The following is a 21,705-nucleotide window of genomic DNA, read 5'->3' as shown; positions in this document are numbered from 1 at the left end:
TGACTCACCTCTCATATCCCAAAGCTGAGTTACTAAAGTTTTCTCGTTTAATATGGTGGTACAGAAGATATTCATAATGTTAAAGTGGGATTTTAGTCTCCAGAAATATTGTGTGGTAGTCACCGTTTCCAACAAGGTCATCGATCAATGTGTCTGCAGCCCGTAGATTGGTGAGGATGAGATCAAAGATGCTTCCCCCTCTCAGTAGTTGCCTTCTCACCCGGTGCAAACCCAGTCTCACAGTTATGTTCTTTTGGTGTTTTGAAATGGCCCACACAGGATATATTCTCCAGCTTTATCACTCTCTCAGTGCTTCCTCGAAGTGTTTTTCAATATCGAGGGGCACTGAACCATAAGGTTGTGGGAGGAGAGTTAGCAGGAGGTTTCCAATTCAGTGTTTACTCTAAAACCATGAGGCTGAGTGAGGGTAGTCAGCAGGAGGTTTCCGTGTCAGTGTTTGATATGACACTGTGAGGCTGTGGGAGGGGAGTCAGCAGGAGGTTTCTGTGTCAGTGTTTGATCTGACACCGTGAGGCTGAGGGAGGGGGCTCAGCAGGAGGTTTCTGTGCCAGTGTTTGATGTGACACCGTGAGGCTGAGGGAGGAGGCTCAGCAGGAGGTTTCCATGTCAGTGTTTGATCTGACACCGTGAGACTGAGGGAGGGGGCTCAGCAGGAGGTTTCTGTGCCAGTGTTTGATGTGACACCGTGAGGCTGAGGGAGGAGGCTCAGCAGGAGGTTTCCATGTCAGTGTTTGATCTGACACCATGAGGCTGAGGGAGGGGAGTCAGCAGGAGGTTTCTGTGTCAGTGTTTAATCTGACGCCGTGAGACTTTGTTATGTCACATTGTTGCTTGAGGAGTCTGTAGGGCACTCTCCCTAGCCGCCAGACATTAGGAAGGAAGGGTTTCCAGCGTTTGCAGGGGTTTTTATTATTGTTGCTATCAAGTGAAGGGCCTCTCCTGTGCTGTATGAGACTAACTCGATTTCTCTTGTGCTTTGACAGTCCAAAGTCTCACTCCTTCAGTTCCTTCCAGTGCCTTGTTCTATTCCACAGATTTCTATAATATTTTCTCTAATAAGACATCGCAAAATTCCGCTTTTAAACCATCTACGTGTATCTCTGTATTTTTCCCTGTCATCTCCTCTAGCCCCTACATCCCTCCCCTATCTCTCCTAACCTAAAGCTGCTACACCTCTCCCCATATTCTGTGAATGAATTTTAAAAAATTCTCTCACCTCTCTATCATGCACAGGCCACGCTATGTCTCGGCCATGTCCAACCTTGTTTGCCTCTCTCAGTACCATCTCCAGCCTTGTTTTCCTCTCTCTGTGACATCACCAGCCTTGTTTTCCTCTCTCTGTACCATCTCCAGCCTTTCTTTCCTCTCTCTCTACCATCTCCAGCCTTTCTTTCCTCTGTCTCTACCATCTCCAGCCTTGCTTTCCTATATCTGTAACATCTTCAATCTTGCTTTAACATCCTGCCCTGTCCTGTCTCTAGTTCCAGTGCAACAGAATATTGAGTTGTTAGCCATGACCTCTCTCAAACACGTCTCTGTAATGGCAAAAATGTCACACTCGTCCATATCAACTGATTCCCTTATCACATCAGTCTGTCTGATAATACTCCCAGCGTTAACGAAAGCCAGAATATAACACCTGGAATATTCTGTACTACAGAGTGCTTCAGTCATTCACTGTTTCTTAACAAGCTGCCCAAACCATGAACCAAATTTTAACTCTCACTGAATGAATATTTATTGAAATGTAATTTATTTTTTAAAAAAATGATTGCATCAAATGCAACTTTCCAGGCCTGAGCAGTCAGCTCCAAATACAATGAGTTTCTGATGATTAATTCCCACTTAGTGTATGAGGGGACAGCCCTCAGTAATGGAGAAAGTGAAGATTGCAGTTGATGGAGATCAGAATCGAAAAGTGTGATGCTGGAAAAGCACAGCAGGTCAAGCAGTATCCAAGGAGCAGAGAATCAATGTTTCAGGCTTAAGCCCTTCATCAGAAAAGCACTGGTGCATTCTTTTATTTTTGTTCTGTAATTCGCAGAATGTTGGAAACCTTACTACTTCAGGAAGTCAGCACTGTATACTACACTGAAATGGAAAACAGTCAATCAGTTGGTAAGGCAGCGTGTAGACAAGTTGAAGGGAAATACAGATTGATTGGGGTACAAACATAAGGATAGATAAATCCACGAGTGATATGGGGTTATCCTAGGTTACTCCAGGAAGTTACGGAAGAAATTGATGTACTTTTGGTGATGATCTTTGCATCCTCACTGTCCACTGAAATAGTGCCAGATGATTGGAGAGTGGCAAATGTTATTGCCTTGTTTGGGAAAGGGAATAGGGACAACACTGGGAATGACAGAACAATCTGTCTTACATCAATGGTGGGCTAAGTATTGGAGATGATTCTGAGTGACAGGATTTGCAATTACTTAGAAAACCATAGTTTGATTATTGATAGTCAACATTGCTTTGTGGTGAGCAGGTCATGCCTCACAAACCTTATTGAATTCTCTGAAGATGTGAAAAACAACATTGATGAAGGCAGCCAGGTAGATGTGGTAAACAAGAATTTTAGCAAGGTGTTTGATAAGTTTCCCCATTGTAGGCACATTCTGTAGATAAGGAGGCATGGGACGCAGGAAAATGTGGCAGTCTGGATATGGACTTGGCTGGCCCATTGAAGACAGAGTGTGGTAGCAGATGAAAAATATTCAGCCTGGAGTTCAGCGACAAGTGGTGTTCCACTGAAATTGGCTCTGTGACCTGTGCTGTTTGTGATTTTTATAAATGACTTTGATGAGGAGGTGGAATGGTGGGTTACTAAGTTTGCCGATGACAGGAAGTTTGGTGGAGTTGTGTATAGTTTGGAGGGCTATTGTAGATTGCAATGGGACATTGACGGGATGCAGAACTAGGCTGAGAAAGGCGAATAGAGATCAAACGTAAAACATGCGAATTGTTTTATTTTTGAAGGTTGCATTTGCATACAGAATACAGGTTTAAAGGCAGAATACTTGACAATGTGGTGGAACAGAGGGATCTTGACCCATGTCCCTTAAAATTACCACCCAAGTTGATAGAGTTGTTAATAAGGTGATGGTGTGCTGGCTTTCATTATCAGAGGAAAGAGCAGCGAGTTTAATGCTTAGTTCTATAAAGCTGTGGTTCAACCATACTCGGAATATTGTGTTCAGATCTGGTTACCACATTATGGGAAACATGTGGAAGGCTCAGAGAGTGTGCAGAGGAGATTTACCAGGATGCTGGAAGGACTGGAGGACATGTCTTAGGAAGAAAGTTTGAGGGAGCGAGGGGTTTTCTCCCTGGAGCGTAGAAGGATGAGAGTTGACTTGATAAAAGTGCACAAGATGTTGAGAGACAAATATTGGATAGCCAGAGTCTTTTCCCATGGCAGAAATGGCTATCAACAACGGAGAAAATTTTAATGTGATTGGAAAAAGGTTACGGGAGATGTCAGAGGTAGGTTCTTTACACACAAAGTGGTGGGGGAGGAATGGATGTAGAGTCAGTTACATTCGGGATAATTACGAAGACTTATGGAAAGGCACATGGAATTTAGTGCATTGAAGGTTATGTAGGTTAGTCTGATCTTAGAATAGGATAAAAGGCCAGCAAAACATTGAGGGTTAAAGGGCTCTTACTTTGCTGTACTGTTCTATGTTCCAAGTTTCACTTAACTTGTGGATTCTCATCAGTTGTTGAATGTGTGAGGGAGTGAGGTGTATTCACCTGAATGTCAGCACAACGTGTATGGTTACCGAGACCAGACAAAATCTCCCAAGTTCAGTTATTAAACTGATTTCTGACTTGCCGTTAGCTTCTGGTTTTATCAGATGCATTCTGTTGGGTGACCCATGTATTAATATCTGACCATCCACAGACATGTACAATTTTATTTTGATACTGGTGAATGTGAAGGTACATTTATTGGATATTATTTCAGAGGATTCATTGTGTGACACAAGATGCTGCATTATACTGTCAATTGTGAACATTTTCTCCCAGTGTCTGGTCCAGAGAGCAGATGTATGGAGTATGGGGGACATGCCAGGTGTCAGCACCATGAGCAACAACATGTGATTCTGACAGTCCATGTCCATACAACTGCTCTCTGGGTCTGGATTTGATTGTGATAGTCTGCTGGCTAGTTTCCTCCTGCCCAAGGTGGAATCCAAACGATTCACTTTGAAGGAATGTTTGAATGATTATCCTGACCCAGATTGGAAATTATCTGGACAGATTCAGGAGCATGTCAGTGTCTCATTGGTAGCTATGAGGTCCAGTAGCACTGTGTCTGAATTGAAGCTTTGGAATACATTTTTAATGCCGGTCACGATTGCAACGTGGTGGGTTTACTGACCTGAACAATAATCAGGTGTTTGCCATGTTTGTGAATTGGGCAATGATGACATATTAACTACAGTTCTTCAACTTAACAATCATCTCTGAAAACAATTAAGTTGATTCTGTATTGATCGAACTAACATATAAACACCTAACTACATTTTATGATACAACAGTAAAGAGTGCACGTTTTGTTTTGTACAGCAAAAGAACGTTTTATCTGACTAGATCGAGTGAATCCTTAGAAGAGTACAAAGGCAGTATGAGTATACTTAAGAGGGAAATCAGGAGGGCAAAAAGGGGACATGAGATAACATTGGCAAAAAGAATTAAGGAGAATCCAAAAGCATTTTACAAAGACATTAAGGAAAATAGAGTAAATAGAGAAAGAATAGGGTCCACTCAAAGATCAGCAAAGAGGCTTTTGTGTGCAGCTGCAGGAGCTAGGGGACATAAGAAATGAGCATTTGGCATCAATGTTTACTGTGGAAAATGACATGGAAGAAATAGAATGTAGGGAAATAAATGGTGACATCTTCAAAATGTTTATATTACAAAAGGGGATGTGCGGGATGTCTTGCAACGCATAAAAGTGGATAAATCCCCAGGACCTGATCACGTGTACCCGAGAACTCTGTGGGAAGCCAGGGAAATTATTGCTGGGCCTGTTCATGAGATATTTGTATCATTGATAGTCGCAGGTGAGGTGCCAGAGGACTGGAGGTTGGCGAATGTGGTGCCACTGTATAAAAAGGGCGGTAAGGACAAGCCAGGCAACGATAGACCAGTGAGCCTGACAGTGGTGGTGGGCAAGTGTTTGGAGGGAACCCTGAGGGACAGGACGTACATGTATTTGGAAAGGCACGGGCTGATTAAGAACAGTCAACATTGCTTTGTGAGTGGAAAATCATGTCTCACAAAATTGTTTGAGATTTTTACAGAAGTAACAAAGAGGATTGATGAGGGCAGAGAGTTGGACATGATTTATTTCAACTTCAGTAAACGTTCAGCAAGGTTCCCCATGGAAGAGTAGTTAGCCAGCTTCGATGTCATGGACTACAGGGAGAACTAGCCATTTGGATACAGAACTGGCTCAAAGGAAGAAGACAGAGGGTGGTGGTGGAGGGATGTTTTTCAGACTGGAGGCCTGTGACCAGTGGAGTGCCATAAGGATCAGTGCTGAATCCACTAATTTTCGTTATTTATATAAATGATTTGAATGTGAGCATAAGAAGTACAGTTAGTAAGTTTGCAGATGACACCAAAATTGGAGGTGTTGTGAACAGCGAAGAAGGTTACCTCGGATTGCAACAGGATCTTGATCAAGTGGGCCAATGGGCTTAGGAGTGGCAGATGGAGTTTAATTTACATAAATGCGAGGTGCTGCATTTTGGGAAAGCAAGTCTTAACAGGAGTTATACTCTTATTGTCGAAAATCCTAGGGAGTGTTGCTGAACAAAGAGACCTTGGAGTGCAATTTCATTGTTCCTTGCAAGTAGAGTCACAGATAGATAAGACAGTGAAGTAGACGATTGGTGTGCTTTCCTTTATTGGTCAGAGTATTGAGTACAGGAGTTGGAAGGTCATGTTGTGGGTTTTTCGGAAGTTAGTTAGGCCACTTTTGGAATATTGCATGCAATTCTGCTCTCCTTCCTATCAGAAGGAATTTGTGAAACTTGAAAGGGTTAGGAAAAGATTTACAAGGATGTTGCTAGGATTGGAGCATTTGAGCTGTAGGGAGAGCCTGAATAAGGTAGCGCTGTTTTCAGTGGAGTGTCGGAGGCTGAGGGGTGACTGTTTAGAGGTTTATAAAATCATGAAAGACATGGATAAGGTAAATGGACAAGATGTTCTCCCTGGTGTGGGGGCGTCCAGAAGTAGAAGGCGTATGTTTAGGGTGAGAGGGGAAAGATATAAAAGAGACCTAAGGGGCACCTTTCTCCTGCAGGGGGTGGTATGTGTATGGAATGAGCTGCCCGAGCAAGTGGTGGAGGCAAGTACAATTGCAACATTTAAAAGGCATCTGAATGGGTATATGCTGGGAAGGGTTTGGAGGGATATGGCTCGGGTGTGGGCAGGTGGGACTAGATTGGGGTTGGGATATCTGGTCAGCATGGACGAGTTGAAACAAAGTGTCTGTTTCCATACTGTACATCTCTATGATTCTATTACTGTAATTTAGAAATGACAATAATTTAACATGCACTGTCAAATAAATAAATGTTTTATGTATTAAATTGTAGCATACAGTAAGTTGAAAACTTGCAATTTTTAGAATGAATAATAAAGAACAAAGAATATTCCAGCACAGGAGCTGACCCTTCAGCCCTCCAAGCCTACACCGATCCAGATCTTCTATTTAAACCTGTCGGCTATTTTCTAAGGATCTGTATCCCTCTGCTACCTGCCCATTCATTTATCTGTCTAGATATACCTTAAATGATGCTCCCACAATATACTCCAAATATGCTTCAATCAGAGCCTTGTAAAGACTCAGAAATTCATCTCTGCTTTAATATTCAAGTCGTCTCAAAATAAATGCCATCATTGTATTTGTCTTTCTGACCGGATAGGTCACCCAAAACAATGAACGTATTATGGACATTAATAAACTTATCATGGAGTTACAAAAATGAACAGTGATTAAAGCATGATGGCAAATAGATCTCAGCCTTGTGTAAACTCTCTGTACTAATCTACATGCTGTAGAATCCAGACAGGCTGCAGCTCCCTCCAGACAGTTTGCAAACAAACCTGACAGCTACAGTACAGTACTCTCCTGAAGATGGCCTTTAATGGGACATTGGAATGTCGCCCTTGGGTCATCAATATGCCAACCCATGGTTGAGTCTGATTGATCAGGGTAAACACACCTGATCATTCCATTGCAGATCCTCCATACCGTCCCAAGGGCTTGAAGACTTGGAAGGATAAGAATACATCAAAACTCCACAGAGTACAGTAACTGGAGAATATCCACCGAGAAACAAGACAACTCCAACACCATCGGAAGAATAAGAAGGCATCACCACGTGGAGCCTGGCCAAGTTCTAGTGTGGTGGTACACGGTCAGCCAAAGTTAAGTAAAAGCATAAGACAGTTTGCAGTATTTTTCATTACTCTATAGTAAACTTTATTGTATTGTATTGACTGTGCTCAATAAAAAAAATTATTGTTTGTACGAGTTGACTCACAGTTCTTTTGCTGAATAGAAGCCTTTAAATACACTGTGTGGCAGACACAACAACTTCCTAACTATTCACTCAACCTGCATGTTTACCTTGAGACATTCCTGTGCAAGAACTCATAACTCTGTTTGCACTTCAGACTTCTGAATTTTCTTTTCATTTATGAAATAGTCCATGCCTCTCTTCCTGTTCACAAAGTACATCATCTCGCACTTTCCCAAGATGTATTCCATCTACCACTTCTTTTCCCACTCTCCTATTCTATCTAAATCCCTCTGCAGCCTCCCTGCCTCCTCAATGCTACCTGTCCCTCCACCTACCTTTTTTCATCTAAACGCCTACCCAGAATGCCCTCAGTTCCTTAATATAGATCGTTAATGTACAAAGTAAAATGTTGTGGTCCCAACACTGAGCCTTGAGGAACATAGTGGTCATTGGCTGCTATCCTGGGAAGGACCCTTTTATACCCATTCTCTACTTTCTGCCAGACAGCCAAGCTTCTGCACACATTAGTCTATTGCTTCCAACAAAAAGGGACCTTATTGTACTCAGCAGTCTCCTGTGTGGCACCTTGTCAAAGTCCTTCTTGATGTCCAGGTGGATAACATCCACTGACTTTCCTTTGTCTCACTTGCTTGTTACATCCTTAAATAACTCTTACAGATATATGAGGCAAGACATCCCCTTGATGAAACCATACCGACTTTACCCAATTTTACAATTCACTTGCAAGTATTCAGAAATCTCATCGTTCACAATGGATTCCAGGATCTTACACATGACTGAGGTTGTGCTAATCGGTCTTTCACTTTCTGCCTTTTGCCTTATTCCCTTTTTAAAGAGCGTGTCACGTTTGCAACTTTCTAGTCTTCTGAGCCTCTCCCTGATTCTAGAAATTAATGAAAGATCACCACAAATGTCTCCATTATTTCTTCAGCTATCTCCCTTGGCACTCTGCGATATCGTCTATCTGTCCAGTTTATTTACCCATTTAGTTTTTTGAGCAATTTGTCCTAATAAGCTCAGTCCCAAGCTTCATCCCAAGCGCTATCTTGAATTTGTGGAATACTATCGGTGTTTTTACTGTTAAAACTAACGTGAAATAATTGTTCAGTTTCTCAGCCATTACTTGTTCCCCATTGCTATATATCCAGCGACGTATCCCACGTCTCAATATCCATTTCTGCCTCTATTTTGCACTTTATATATCTAAAGAACATATTACAGTTTTTTTTATTACTGACTAGTTTACCTTCATATTTAATCTTTTTCCTCTTATTTCTTATTTTGTTGCCCTATATTGGTATTTGTAAGCTTCCAAATCCTCTGGTTTCCCACTGCCATTTGCCATGTTGTCTGATTTCTCTTTTGCTTTTACGCTAGCCCTGATTTCCCCTGTCATCCATTGTTGCCTCATCCTCCCTATACCATGCTTCTTTTTGCTTGGAATGAATCTCTGCTGCGTCTGCTGAATTACTCCCAGAAACCCCCGCCATTACTGTTCCACTGTCTTTCCTGTTAGCCTACTCTCCCAATCAATTCAACCCAATTCTTCCCTCATGCCTTTGTATTTACTTTTATTCAGTGGTAATAATTGTTAAGTCTTCTATCTTCTCCCTGTCAAATTGAAGAGTAGGTTCAATGATATTATGATCACTGCTGCTTAAAGTTTTTCGTTACCTGAAGCTCCCTTATCAAGTCTGCTTCATTGCACAACACTAAATCCAGTATTACTCGTTGCCTGCACCATAAGCTGCTCGAAAAAAGCCATCTTGTAGACATTCCACAAATTCCTTTTCTTACAAAGCACTAGCAACCTGATTTTACGAGTCCAGCTACATATTGAAATCCTCCCAATCATTATAACTTTGCTTTTGTTACACATCTTTTTTACCTCCCGATGTGTCCCCTGTCCCAGCTCCTGACTACGATTTGTAGACCTGTACATAACTCCAGCTATGTTTTTTTTCACCTTTGCCGTTCCTCCATTCTACCCACACACACATTCCACACCATCTGTCCCTACTTTGAGTTTAGGGAACTGAGTGATGGGACTGCAAAACACTTTACCATAGTTCATAGTTTAGACATTGATTAAAATATTACATTTTCAATTCCATTGGAACGAGGCCACAATCTATTTCTTTGGCCAAATATTCTGTCTGTACTAGGGAGGAATGCAGACATTTGAAACTGTTAGAAAAGCAAGATTTGAAGAGGATTTGAAACTATAAAGAGATTAAGGTGTGTCAAGTGAACAGAAAAATATTGTATGGAATATTGTCGGAAATATTGTCTGTGCACTCAAAGACGTTGGCCGGTTGAATTGAAAGGCAGTGTATTATTTCAATGGAGAGATTGGCTTGAAGAAAAAAGAAATCGTGCACCTGGATGACATACTAAAACCTTTATGTGTGCATAAAGCTTTGATGGAGTACGATAAATGTAGAAACTATCTGAAACAGAATACATGCAAAATTAGGGAAGATTTTCTCCAGTTTTGCAGAGCAGTGGCAAGACAGCATCGAGAGAACAATGGGCATACTGACATGCAAATCAGTCCAGAGAAGATTCATTCAACTGATTCCTGTGTGGAACGTTTATTTCATGAGGAAATCTTGAACTGACCGACTCTGGATCTGCTGGAGTTTAGGTGAACAACATGTGATCTTGGTAAGGCCAAAAAATTCCAAGTAGTCTTTTCAAGTTGAATTCTAAAACAATATTTCAGCTTGTGTGAGAGATTACCAGGAGTGGACTGTCTATAAAACTGAAGAATATCTCTTTAAAGAAGATGTTGGTTGTTTTAATTCTCTCAATGTGTCGTGTATTTGTGAACTCTCTTCCCAGATAGCAATGGAGGATAAAACATTGAATATTCCTAAGGCAGAGGCAGACAGATTCTTGACTAAAAACGATGCACTAACATTGTAAGGGCAAAGGAAGAATAAGAGGGACAGTTGATAAGTTTGCAGTTGAGACCAAAATTGGAGGTGTAGTGGACAGCGAAGAGGGTATGCTCAGATTAAAACAGGATTTGGCCAGATGGACGAATGAGCTGAAAAGTGGCAGCTGGAGTTTAATCCAGATAAATGCGAGGTGCTGCATTTTGGGAAATCAAATCTTAGCAGGACTTATACACTTAATGGTAATGTTCTAGGGTGTGTTGCAGAACAAAGAGACCTTGGAGTGCAGGTTCATTATTCCTTGAAAGTGGAGTCGCAGGTAGATAGGATAGTGAAGGAGGCGTTTGGTATGCTTTCATTTATTGGTCAGAGTATTGAGTACAGGAGGTGGGCGGTCATGTTGCGGCTTTACAGGACATTGGTTAGACCACTGTTGGAATATTGCATGTTATTCTGGTTTCCTTCCTATCGGAGAGATGTTGTGAAACTTGAAATGGTTCAGAAAGGATTTAGAAGGATGTTGACGGGGTTGGAGGATTTGAGCTACAGGGAGAGGCTGAACTGGCTGGGGTTGTTTTCCCTGGAGCATCGGAGGCTGAGGGGTGACCTTATAGACGTTTACAAAATTATGAGGGGCATGGATAAGGTAAATAGGCAAATAAGGTAAATTTTCCCTGGGTCGGTGAGACCAGAATTAGAGGGCATAGGTTTATGTTGAGAGGGGAAAAATATAAAAGAGACCAAAGGGGCAACATTTTTGTGCAGAGGGTCGTGGGTGTATGGAATGAGCTGCCAGGGGAAGTGGTGGAGGCTGGTACAATTGTAACATTTAAGAGGCATTTGGATGGGTACATGAGTAAGAATGGTTTGGAGGGAGATGGGCCGGTGCTGGCAGGTGGGGTTAGATTGGTTTGGGATATCTGATCAGCATAGATGGATTGGACCGAAAGGTCTGTTTCCATGCTGTACATCTCTATGATTCTATGACTGGGTGATTGAGGTCAAAATCAGATCATCCAAAATCTTATTGCATGGCGGAGCTCGTTTGGTGACTTACTCCTGATGCTAGGTTTTGCATTTCTGTTGTCTTTAGATGCTGAAAAATTATGAGATGATTCTCATGAGCATGACGACTTTTTCTTTCAGGTTATTGGGCACAGCTTTCCATATGTGACTTTTAAACAGCACTCAAAAGCACTCAGGGAAGTTTCATAGTTTTGGAGAAAAGTCAGGAGCACAGCGCAAAGTAAAACCATACCTTGAAACTGCTTTCGAAATCAGATTGAGTCGAATGGATAACTTTACTTCTGCACATTCCTTTCAGTTCTTCTTGTGAGATGAGTTTCATTAGCAAGGCCAACATTCTGTTGCCTATGTGTAATTTCTATTCAGAATATGGTGATAACCCCCAGGGATTATTGTGGTGCAGGGACACTAACAGATATGTTACAAAGAGAGAAACGGGGTTCGGAACCATTTGACAGTGAATGGAGAATGATATAGCTTCAAGTCAGTGTGCTGTGTGACCTTGGAGATTGTATTCCTCACCATTTGATGCACACAAGCTATGGATATAGTCGGAATACATTCTCTGTTTTCAACAATTAAACTGATAATTATATAGCATATCAATAGACCCTTCAGCCCAGTACATCAATGCCAGCCAGGAACCACCTATGGATATTTTTTCCCAGTTACCTGAAGACCTATGACCTACTATGTCCTGGCAGTTTTCGCTTAAATGCTGCATTGCCTTGTATTATCTGTGACCTGAGTGTTTTTTGTTCTTTTAATATATGCACAAAATGGTTTTATTGAAGTAAATAACACAACTATAAAGACAGCAGCAAGCTCATCAGATCAATTAAAAAATCCTCATTTTTCAATAATTATAGAAAATCCGATTGTCTTTTCAATTGATTAGGGATTTTAAATGAAGCTAGACCAGCATTACTTGCCCTGGAGACGTTCCAGTCCAGTTGATGTTGGTCCATCCAAGTGACTGGTAGGATGGAGTACCAGCAGTGCATCTCATGTGCTGGTTTAACTGCTGGTGGATGGAGTGTTATACACGCCCCCATGCTATGATGAACAGCTCGCAGGAAAACACAGGAAATCTGACTCATTGTCAAAGCGAACATATAGGATTCAATTTATTACTTTTTTCTGAGAAATAGCAACCTTACAGATACATGTCTATATAATAATGAAAGGAAGTCTGTTTCTATGTTATTGGTGTCCTTAAAATAATGGTGTCAAGCAGCTGGAATAATGTTGGTGCTGTCGTTGGAGGATTCTTGCACTGAGCATGTGAATTAACATGTATGTTTTCAGAGATGGCTGGACTGTCCCAGGTTACTAATTGCTGATAATCCTTGGGATGTGTCTCATTTGTAATTTTGCCACTTAATGAACACAGTTTGCCAGAACAAACCAACAAGTACCTTTAGTTGGTGCGTCTGAATGTATCAGAGCTTTCATGGCTGCCACCACATGGAATCATATAAAAAGACAAGGCCCATCGAGTCTGCACCACCCAGTGCTGATGCAAGTGTTTTATAAATTTTAAAAGTTACCTTTCTGAACTACCCTCCAAGGCAATGCATTCTAGACACAGACCATCCTCTAGGTTCAAAACATATTGCACAACTCCTCTCTCAATATCCTATTTTTCACTTTCAACATGTGTCCCTTGTTTTTGACCCTTTGACTAAGGGAAACTGCTGCTGTCTGTTCACTCTGCCCATACCTCCCATGCTCTTATACACCTCTGTCAGGTTCACTGCTTACTCTTTTCTGTTACAAAAGCAAGACTATCTTCATGGTTTGAGTTCTGTCTTGTCTTGTCACTTCTTCCAAAGTTCAGCATCTCACATATTTCAGTGTTAATTTTTATCAGGCCCTCGGAACGATCTGTTTGTATCCTCCTGTAATCTAACACGTTCCTCCTTACTGTGACCCTTCCAGCTCATCATTGCTCATCCACAACATTTTTTATCATCCTCCAATATACCCCATATCCCACATTAATATCATCAACATTTAGGAATATCAGAAACAAACCTTCATTTCCTTCCTGTTCTACAGATCTATGGCAGAGGAATAAATGGGAATTCCAGTCTCTTGTTTTTCATATTTTGGTGAATTGCCAGCGTGATGCAGTTGAGGTCTTTTATGACAGAGCCACAAATCATATTTTGGACATGGAGCTGAATTCTGCTTTTACACTCCACCCCTCTACATGTATTATTCAGAAGGCTTGTATATCATTAATGTTGGGCGAGCCTTTGGCACTGTGCACTGAAACGTTGTATATGGGCCTGCAGCGTATTCTGTAAACCATTCACTGCAATAGCCAGAGCTGAAGTTTTTTTTTTCATCTGGAGGATGGACGCAGGCTCATTCATTAAGTTTGTTTGAAAGAGCTCGAGGGATGAGGATAACGATTAAATTAAATTCTATATTATAAACACACTATAGAAGATCAATTCACATTCTCATGTCTACGTTGAATTGGAAGCAAATTAAAAGAAAAAGCACCACAGTTCTGAATATTGTTTTAACAAGTGAAATTATGTTGCAATAATGCATTGGGGAAAAAGAAAATGTCTGCACTTGATGGAGATACAGAAATGCAGAGTAAATATATAACATGAACAAGAATCAAGTGTTAATAAAAAAGTATGAGGAGCCTTTTCTTAATTTTCAAAGGAAACAAGAGACCACTTTTCCTGCAGTGATGTTTGATTTTCCATCTACCTCACTTTTCCAACTACATGCTTTCTCCTGCCACTGATGGGACTTCTGCCACACCTCCTCCTCCCCATTCCTACTCTTTCCTTACTCACCTACTTCCCTTACGTTGCCCCTTCTGATGCTACATACCCTTCCACTGACCATCTCCCTTCACACTTATCGCACTGTATGTCACACCACTTCCCCTGTCACTCCCACTTTCCCAGATGCTCCGTTTCCCTTTTTGCCATCACAGTAGAAGCTGTTGGTTTCTGTGCGATTACTGGTCATTAGTGAATGGTGAGCTTGGACTGATCAATGTCAAACAGTTTCAGACAATAGGATGTTTGTCACTGTCTGATGCAGCACTAACAGGATAGCTTTGTTCACTGTCGGTACAGATTGGAGCTTCCTCCTGTCCGTCTGACACAATGTTTAACCAAACAGCCTCATCACAAACAGGAAAACCAACTTCTGACAGAATCGGAAGGCCATGTAGCAATTTTCTTTGAATATTGAGAGGATATTGTTCCAACAAACAGTGTTCTTGCCTTTTGCTCATTATTCTTTCAACTGATCTTCCCATTTAATTTGAGGTGAGTTCAGCGTGAATTCCCTTTCAATCGAAGCTGGGCTTGACTGAGGGTGGAATCAAGGACCTTGAGGAAAACTGTGATTAATGGGTATTAGAGAGCATTCTGCACTGGGAATGTGAGCAATAGAAAAATCAGTCTCTGCAAGCTATCTTCCACATTGCGTTCCATCCTGACGAGGAACTAATTTGATCTTCCTTCACAGGTATTCGATAAAAATCTTGGAATGTCCCTACAACAGCTCTGTGTGGGTTTGCATTACTTGGATTGAAGAGGAAGGCTGTAGCAGGTCTCTGGCGACTTAGCCAGAGTTACTGGAGATGACAAATAAACTCTGCCCTTGCTAGTGCCTTCCAAATCCCTGGATTGATATGTTCTGTTAAAGAAAATAAAATAAGATACTTTATGTTTGCCCATTTTCATTTAACGTCTCAGAAAGATAAGACCTTGCTGGATGAGTCTGATGCCAGTGACATCAGGAGAATGACAAGACATTGATAACAATTGGAATCGTTAATTCATTTAGTTACTCACAGATTATTGATTGTGTGATGTCAGTGCCACTGAGTTCAACATTTTCATAATGTGTAATGGTGATCATTCTCATATTTTTAAACTTTTCATTCAGAAGCCATAACCAAATACTCGACAGCCAACAGAAATGGCAGTTTCACTGTTCCCTTTCAGATCAGACAAATATCCATAGGTCAAAAGACTAAGTAAGTTGAAAGTGCTGGAAAACCTTAACAGGTTCTAAGCAGAGAGAAACAGATTTAACTTATTGAGCCGAATATGATTTTTTCCCACTAGGGTAATATCAGGCTTAATATTCTAACTCTGTTTCTATCTCCAGATACTGGCTCATCTGCTGTATTTTGCCTCTGTTTTCTGTTTATATTGCAGATTTACATTTTCCCCAGTATTCCGCAGCACAGTGATTCATTGGGGGGAGCAGAGTGGGAATGGGAGTGGCATGGCGTCTCAGTGGTTACCACGACTGTCTCACAGTACAGGGGCCCGGTTTGCTTCCACACTCAAGACTGTTTGTATTGAGTTTTCACATTCTTCCCCTGGCTGCATGTGTTTCCTCCAGGTGTGTCAGATTCCTCCCACAGTCTAAAGACTCTCAGTGGATTGACCATGCTAAATTTCCCACCTAACACACTTTTAAGTAAATGCCAACACGCAGGTACCACACACCTTTGGGGAAGAGAATTCCAACTCAATCGGTCCTTAGCGAATTTCTCCTTATCCCTGTTCCTATCGAGGTTCGAGAGTCATTCTTTCTTTTTCTTGTCCCACTCCTCCATCGGTCACGACAAATTATCTGTGTAACCAAGTGTGTGATATGGCAAATGATATCTGTCTCAGACTGGGTCAGGTACAGTGTTAGGAACATATCAGGCAGGTTTCTTAAAATTGCAAAAATAAATAATCTAAAATAAAAACAAAGTTACTCAAAAAACGATGGAAAGATAAATAACATAGTTTGGACATTGACGATATGTGTATCATTATTTATTTTCCTAGAAATCTGAGACACATATACACTCGTCTGAAAGCAAACAGAAAAAAAAACTTTGCAGAATATTAGTTTGAAAGAGCTTTGTCCAAATTATAGTTGATTTCATGGTAAAAGGAAAATCGAGATGGTCTCAATTGTTGCTCTGCCTCACAGATGCTGCTGGCAATGGGGTTTCTTCCTGGAACAGTAGGACTTGGCTGAATTCCCTTCTCTGCTGGCAGTGGGGAGATTCCAATGAATCCTCAAAAGGAACCCTCCATGAGTGGTAAAGATTACTGATGAATTTTCTGCTTTCTGTTAAAGAGGCATACAGTGTGTTAGGTTTCATTTGTAGAGGGATCGATTTCCAGAGCCACAATGTCATGTTGCAACTGTACAAAACGCTGGTGCGACCACACTTTGAATATTGTGTACAGTTCTGGTCCCCATATTACAGGAAGGATGTGGAATAATTGCAAAAGGTGCAGAAGAGATTTATCAGGATGTTGCGATGTCTGGAGGGAAGATCTTATGTGAAACGGCTGAGAGGGGGTTGATAGAGACATACAATATGATCAGGGGATTAGGTAGGGCATACAGTGTAAGTTTGTTTTCCCCTAGGATGATGATGTCAGCTTGTACGAGGGCACATGATTACAAATTTAGGGGTGATAGATTTAAGACAGATGTCAGAGACAGGTTCTTTACGCAGAGAGTGGTAAAGGTATGGAATGCCCTACCTGCTAATGTAGTCAACTCAGCCACATTAGGGAGATTTAAACAATCCTTAGATAGGCACATGGAAGATTTTGGGATAGTGTATGGCGATGAGCTGAGAATAGTTCACAGGTCACAGGACGAAGGGCCTGTTCTGCGCTATATTGTCCTATGTTCTATATGTTGCTGTCCATACAAACAAGTAAAGCGATGGAACAATAGCTGTGGCTTCTCAGACAAGTTACATTTTCTCCCTCTCTGGGCTGAAACATGCTGTAACATTACCCATGCACCAACGTGAACCATGTAAGATCTGGTTAAACATTCCGCTGATTGCATACTCCATTCCTTTTCTTTGTTCCATTTAGGAGTGATTTGTTATTTATCATTTGAAAATATTTTTATATGTGGCTTCATAATAATTGTACAATAAATCCATGTCTTCAAAGTATTGTGTTAAAATGAATATATTGTTTTATTAAATTAAATCCTTGGTTTTATTCTCTCATCCCTTTGCTATGCTCAGTGCACTCTCCTTAGTGTCCTTTATGATTCAATGTAAACATCTCTTATTCTCAGGCCTGAAGTGCCCTGACCTTGTAGACGTCATGAGGGGCATGCATATAGTTACTTTCCAAGGTCGGAGGAGTCCAAACCAGACGGCATAGATTTAAGGTGAGAGGGTTAAGATTATAAAGATACGTGAAGGGGTAACTTTTGTACACAGAGGGTAGTGTGTGTATGGAACGAACTGGCAGCGATGGTGATGGAGGCTGGTATAATTACAACATTTAAGAGGCAATGGATGGGCACGTGAATAAGAACCGTTTAGAGGATTATGGGACTAATGCTGGCAAAGATTATTACATCAGATTGGAATATCTGGTCGGTGCAGATAAGCTGGACTGAAAGGTCTGTTTCCATGCTGTATGACGCTGTGATTCCATCAGGCCTCCATTCCAGCAAAGAGTAAAGTGAAACATCAGTGAAAAGCTTCTAAAACCATTGCATATTTTTCTTTCAGTTTAGGGGTTCATTACTAGACACAATACATCAGATGTAGTCTCAGCATTGTCATGTACAAATGCAGTAATACATCTTAATGATTTAACCCAATAGCCTTTGCATAAAACAGCAAGATTTGATACCCTTTTCTAATTATTGACTGAATTCTGCTGACTAGGTTCATGTTGCTCATGTACTGGAATACACAAAACATTCTGTACCAATGGGTTCTGTGATTTTCTCTCCATTTAAGTGGGTTACTGTTATTTTCTCTGCTCAACACAGCACTGACTTTTCTTAACCTACATTATATTGTTTTCTGCTAATGTTTTGCTCATTAACTTCCCCTGTCTCTATACCATTGCAGAGTCTCCATGTCCAGTTAAATGACTACCTTGGTGAATGAGCTAACTGATCTCCACGCTAATCAGTCCTCTCATCCAAGTCATTGGAATAGTTTGTAAATAGTTGATAATCTCACATTGATCCCCGAGGAACTCCACACAGTTACAACTTTACAACCTAATCATCCCGAATGTTTATTCCCTGATAGTTAACCGGGTTTCCTCTGTTGCTGGGCAGCGGGCTAGAAAGGTTGGATGGTTTCATCCTACACTGTGTAATGTACTTAGCGAGTTGAATGACTTCAATCTATTCATGCCTAAATCCTTCGAGGGCAGAATGGTCTCCTCCTGTCTCACGATAACAATGCTGACTGGCTGAATGTGATCTTTCTTTACCTCTGTAAGATTACAGAGTGCTTGAGAGAACTACACGTGGGTTAGGAGCAGCAGTTGGCCAATCAGCCCCTTGAGCCTGCTGCACCATTCGGAATGTGCATTGTTGATGTGATTATAACTAAACATCCCTTTCCTGTGTGTCCTAATAAACATGGATTCTCCAGTTCATCAAAGTTCTATGGAACTCAAACTTGAGTGTTTTCTGTAATCCAGTCTTCACTGCTCCCTAGGGATGAGAACACCACAGAATACGCAATCTTAAAGAGAAGGGAGCATCCCTATCTCAGTCGGAAATGGAAAAGTCCTTATTCTTAAAATGTGTTCAGCTCAAACCAATCACCACTCTTTTGATGTATAAGGAGTCGACAATTAGAAACAGATATCGCCCACTCAGCCCCTCAAACCTGTCCACATTCCCATTAACTCTCCTAAACCAAATACTTATCAAATTCAGTCTCCACTGACCTCGTGGAAAGACAATTCCAGGAAAGATCATATGAGCAATGAACACTGGTGCAGAATGAGGCCATTCAGCCCATCTTTTCTGCCATGACATTTGATCACGGCTAAAATATTTCAGAACCGCATTATCCTGCCTTCTCCTAAGTTAACCAATGATAACTTATTAATTTAAAAAATGTATATATCTCTATATTAAATAACGTATGTGCCTGTATGTTGGGTTATGTTTGTGTGCTTGTGTGTAAATGTCCATATCTACATGCGTATCTCTGTGGGCCACTGTTATGTGTGTTAGTGTCAGTATCTCAGTTTGTGTGTGCCTCTCTCTACATCGCTGTGCAATGTTGTTTTTGAATTAAATAGATTGAACTTGGAATCAAAGTCTTCTTCCTCCTATCTCTCTGTCTGTCCCTGTTGTCCATAGAGTTCATAGAATTGCTACAGTGTGGAAACAGCCCCTTCAACCCAACAGGTCCACACTGACCTTTCGAAGAGAAATCCACCCAGACTCATTCAAATACTATCCTACATTTACCCATGACGAATGCCACAAACCTACACATCCATGAGCACTATGGACAATTTAGCATGTCAAATTCACCTAACATCTACAACGTTGGACTGTGGGTGGAAACCAGAACACCCAGTGGAAATCCATGCAGAAACAGCGAGAATGTGAAACTCCACATAGACAGTCACCTGAGGGTGGACACGATCCCGGGTGTCTGGTGCTGTGAGGCAGCAGTGCTCTCCTCTGAGTTTTGTGATTAGATTCATACAATACCTCCCTCTGCTGGACTGCCCACACCACTGCATCGGTGCCACAGTTTTTAACTCTGAGAAGCTAATAAATCCTTTGTTGTGAATCTCTCAAATTGCATGGCCGTTTGATTTTTCAAATAATATCTTTGGAAGCACAGAGCAGTTTTGTCTGATACTAAGCCTGCTGGACTGCCCACACCACTGCATCGGTGCCACAGTTTTTAACTCTGAGAAGATAATAAATCCTTTGTTGTGAATCTCTCAAATTGCATGGCCGTTTGATTTTTCAAATAATATCTTTGGAAGCACAGAGCAGTTTTGTCTGATACTAAGCCATGTTGTTCCTGCGTCATTGCCACCACTACTGGGCCTTTTTCAGGACTTCTCAATACGTTCTCACATAATGTTTAAGCATTGCAAGTCTCAGAATGAGAAATAAATTCATCTCATCTCCTGACAAAATGGGTCACTCAGAGGTGAGTATTTCCATTCTGACAAAATCAAGTATATTTGCAACCCTCCATCTACCAGCATTGTGTGTGTGTGTGTGCATTATGTGTTGATGATGCTGTCAGTTTGGATGGTGCTGTGAGCTGCCGCCCTCTCTCCCTCCCAGATTGTATCCTCAAAAGTTATCACCCTCTGCCACGGTCACTGCAGTCGGGTGGGGTAGCCAACTAAGGGAGAGATTGTGTTATTTTCAGCACCACAGAGAGTGCCAAAAATGCACCCATATACAGATACTCAACTGAGTCAAGTACAGACACACAGGTACGGTGGTTGTGAGGGAGATGAATAGTGTGCACTCCACACCCGTCTTGCTCCATTCTGTCCTATTCCAAGCTGTCTCTGCTGGAATATGAGATGGGGATGGATGGAGTAAAGGTGGAAGTGGATGACCCTGCTGTTAGTTCTGCATTAGGTATGGGGGTGGGAAGATGGTGACGTGTCCAAATGGAGTCAGTCAACAGTGTTGTATCCATGCAGTGCTATTAGTGAGGGAGATATAGTAGAGGGGAATGAGAGAGAGAGAGAGAGGGAAGGTGATGCATGCTGCAGTGAGAGTGTGGAGCATGAGCCTTGTTCGAGGGTCGAGGCTATAACAGATACACAGTGAGTGCGAGGAAGCAGAGAAAATACAGGGAAAGTTATTGATGCTTTTCCTATTGCTGGACAGTTCTTCTGACCGCAGATACTGCACTGAGCTGGGTGGTGAGCTCAGACCATGCTCGGTGGGTCTGGTGGTTTGGCCCTCTCTGGGAAGAGAATGGCCCACCTCTGTACTAGCCCATCCTGCAGGATCTCTGTGCCCATGTTGACAAACTGTTTAGTAATTGCCCTTATCTGCCATGCTCAGGGAAAACTGTGTAAGGGCAGCTCCAACCTGAGAAAACTCAACTGTGTGCCCTTGGCTGGTTAAGGATGGCACCAGTGCCCGGGCTCACAGAGTATCCGGGGCATCTGAGTGATGGTGAGTTCCTCCAACATGATGGGTGGGAGAATTGGGCTGGTATTGAATGAGAGGGACACCATGTGGTGGGGTAGGTAGTTAATAAGGTAACTTTGATAAGATAGCAGCACGAAACTAGCTCAGCCTAATGCAGATCATCCCTCTGTCACACGCAATGAAAATGTCACTGAGTCAAATTATTGTTAGATTCAACCCAATGAGTCGAAGACTCTGCTGACTCCATTCCC

The 21,705-nt window shown here is 41.6% G+C and overlaps 1 protein-coding gene across 1 annotated transcript in view; it reads left to right on the top strand.

Moving 5' to 3' along the window:
* The window catches only part of LOC132809454 (uncharacterized), a 478,602-nt gene that overhangs the window by 188,781 nt on the left and 268,116 nt on the right, over window positions 1-21,705 (top strand). The window lies entirely within an intron of this gene.

This window comes from Hemiscyllium ocellatum, unplaced genomic scaffold (assembly GCF_020745735.1).
Source record: "Hemiscyllium ocellatum isolate sHemOce1 unplaced genomic scaffold, sHemOce1.pat.X.cur. scaffold_124_pat_ctg1, whole genome shotgun sequence".
NCBI lineage: Eukaryota > Metazoa > Chordata > Chondrichthyes > Orectolobiformes > Hemiscylliidae > Hemiscyllium > Hemiscyllium ocellatum.
The sequence above is the reverse complement of the archived record's forward strand: the minus strand, read 5'-3'. Positions and strand labels throughout refer to the sequence as shown.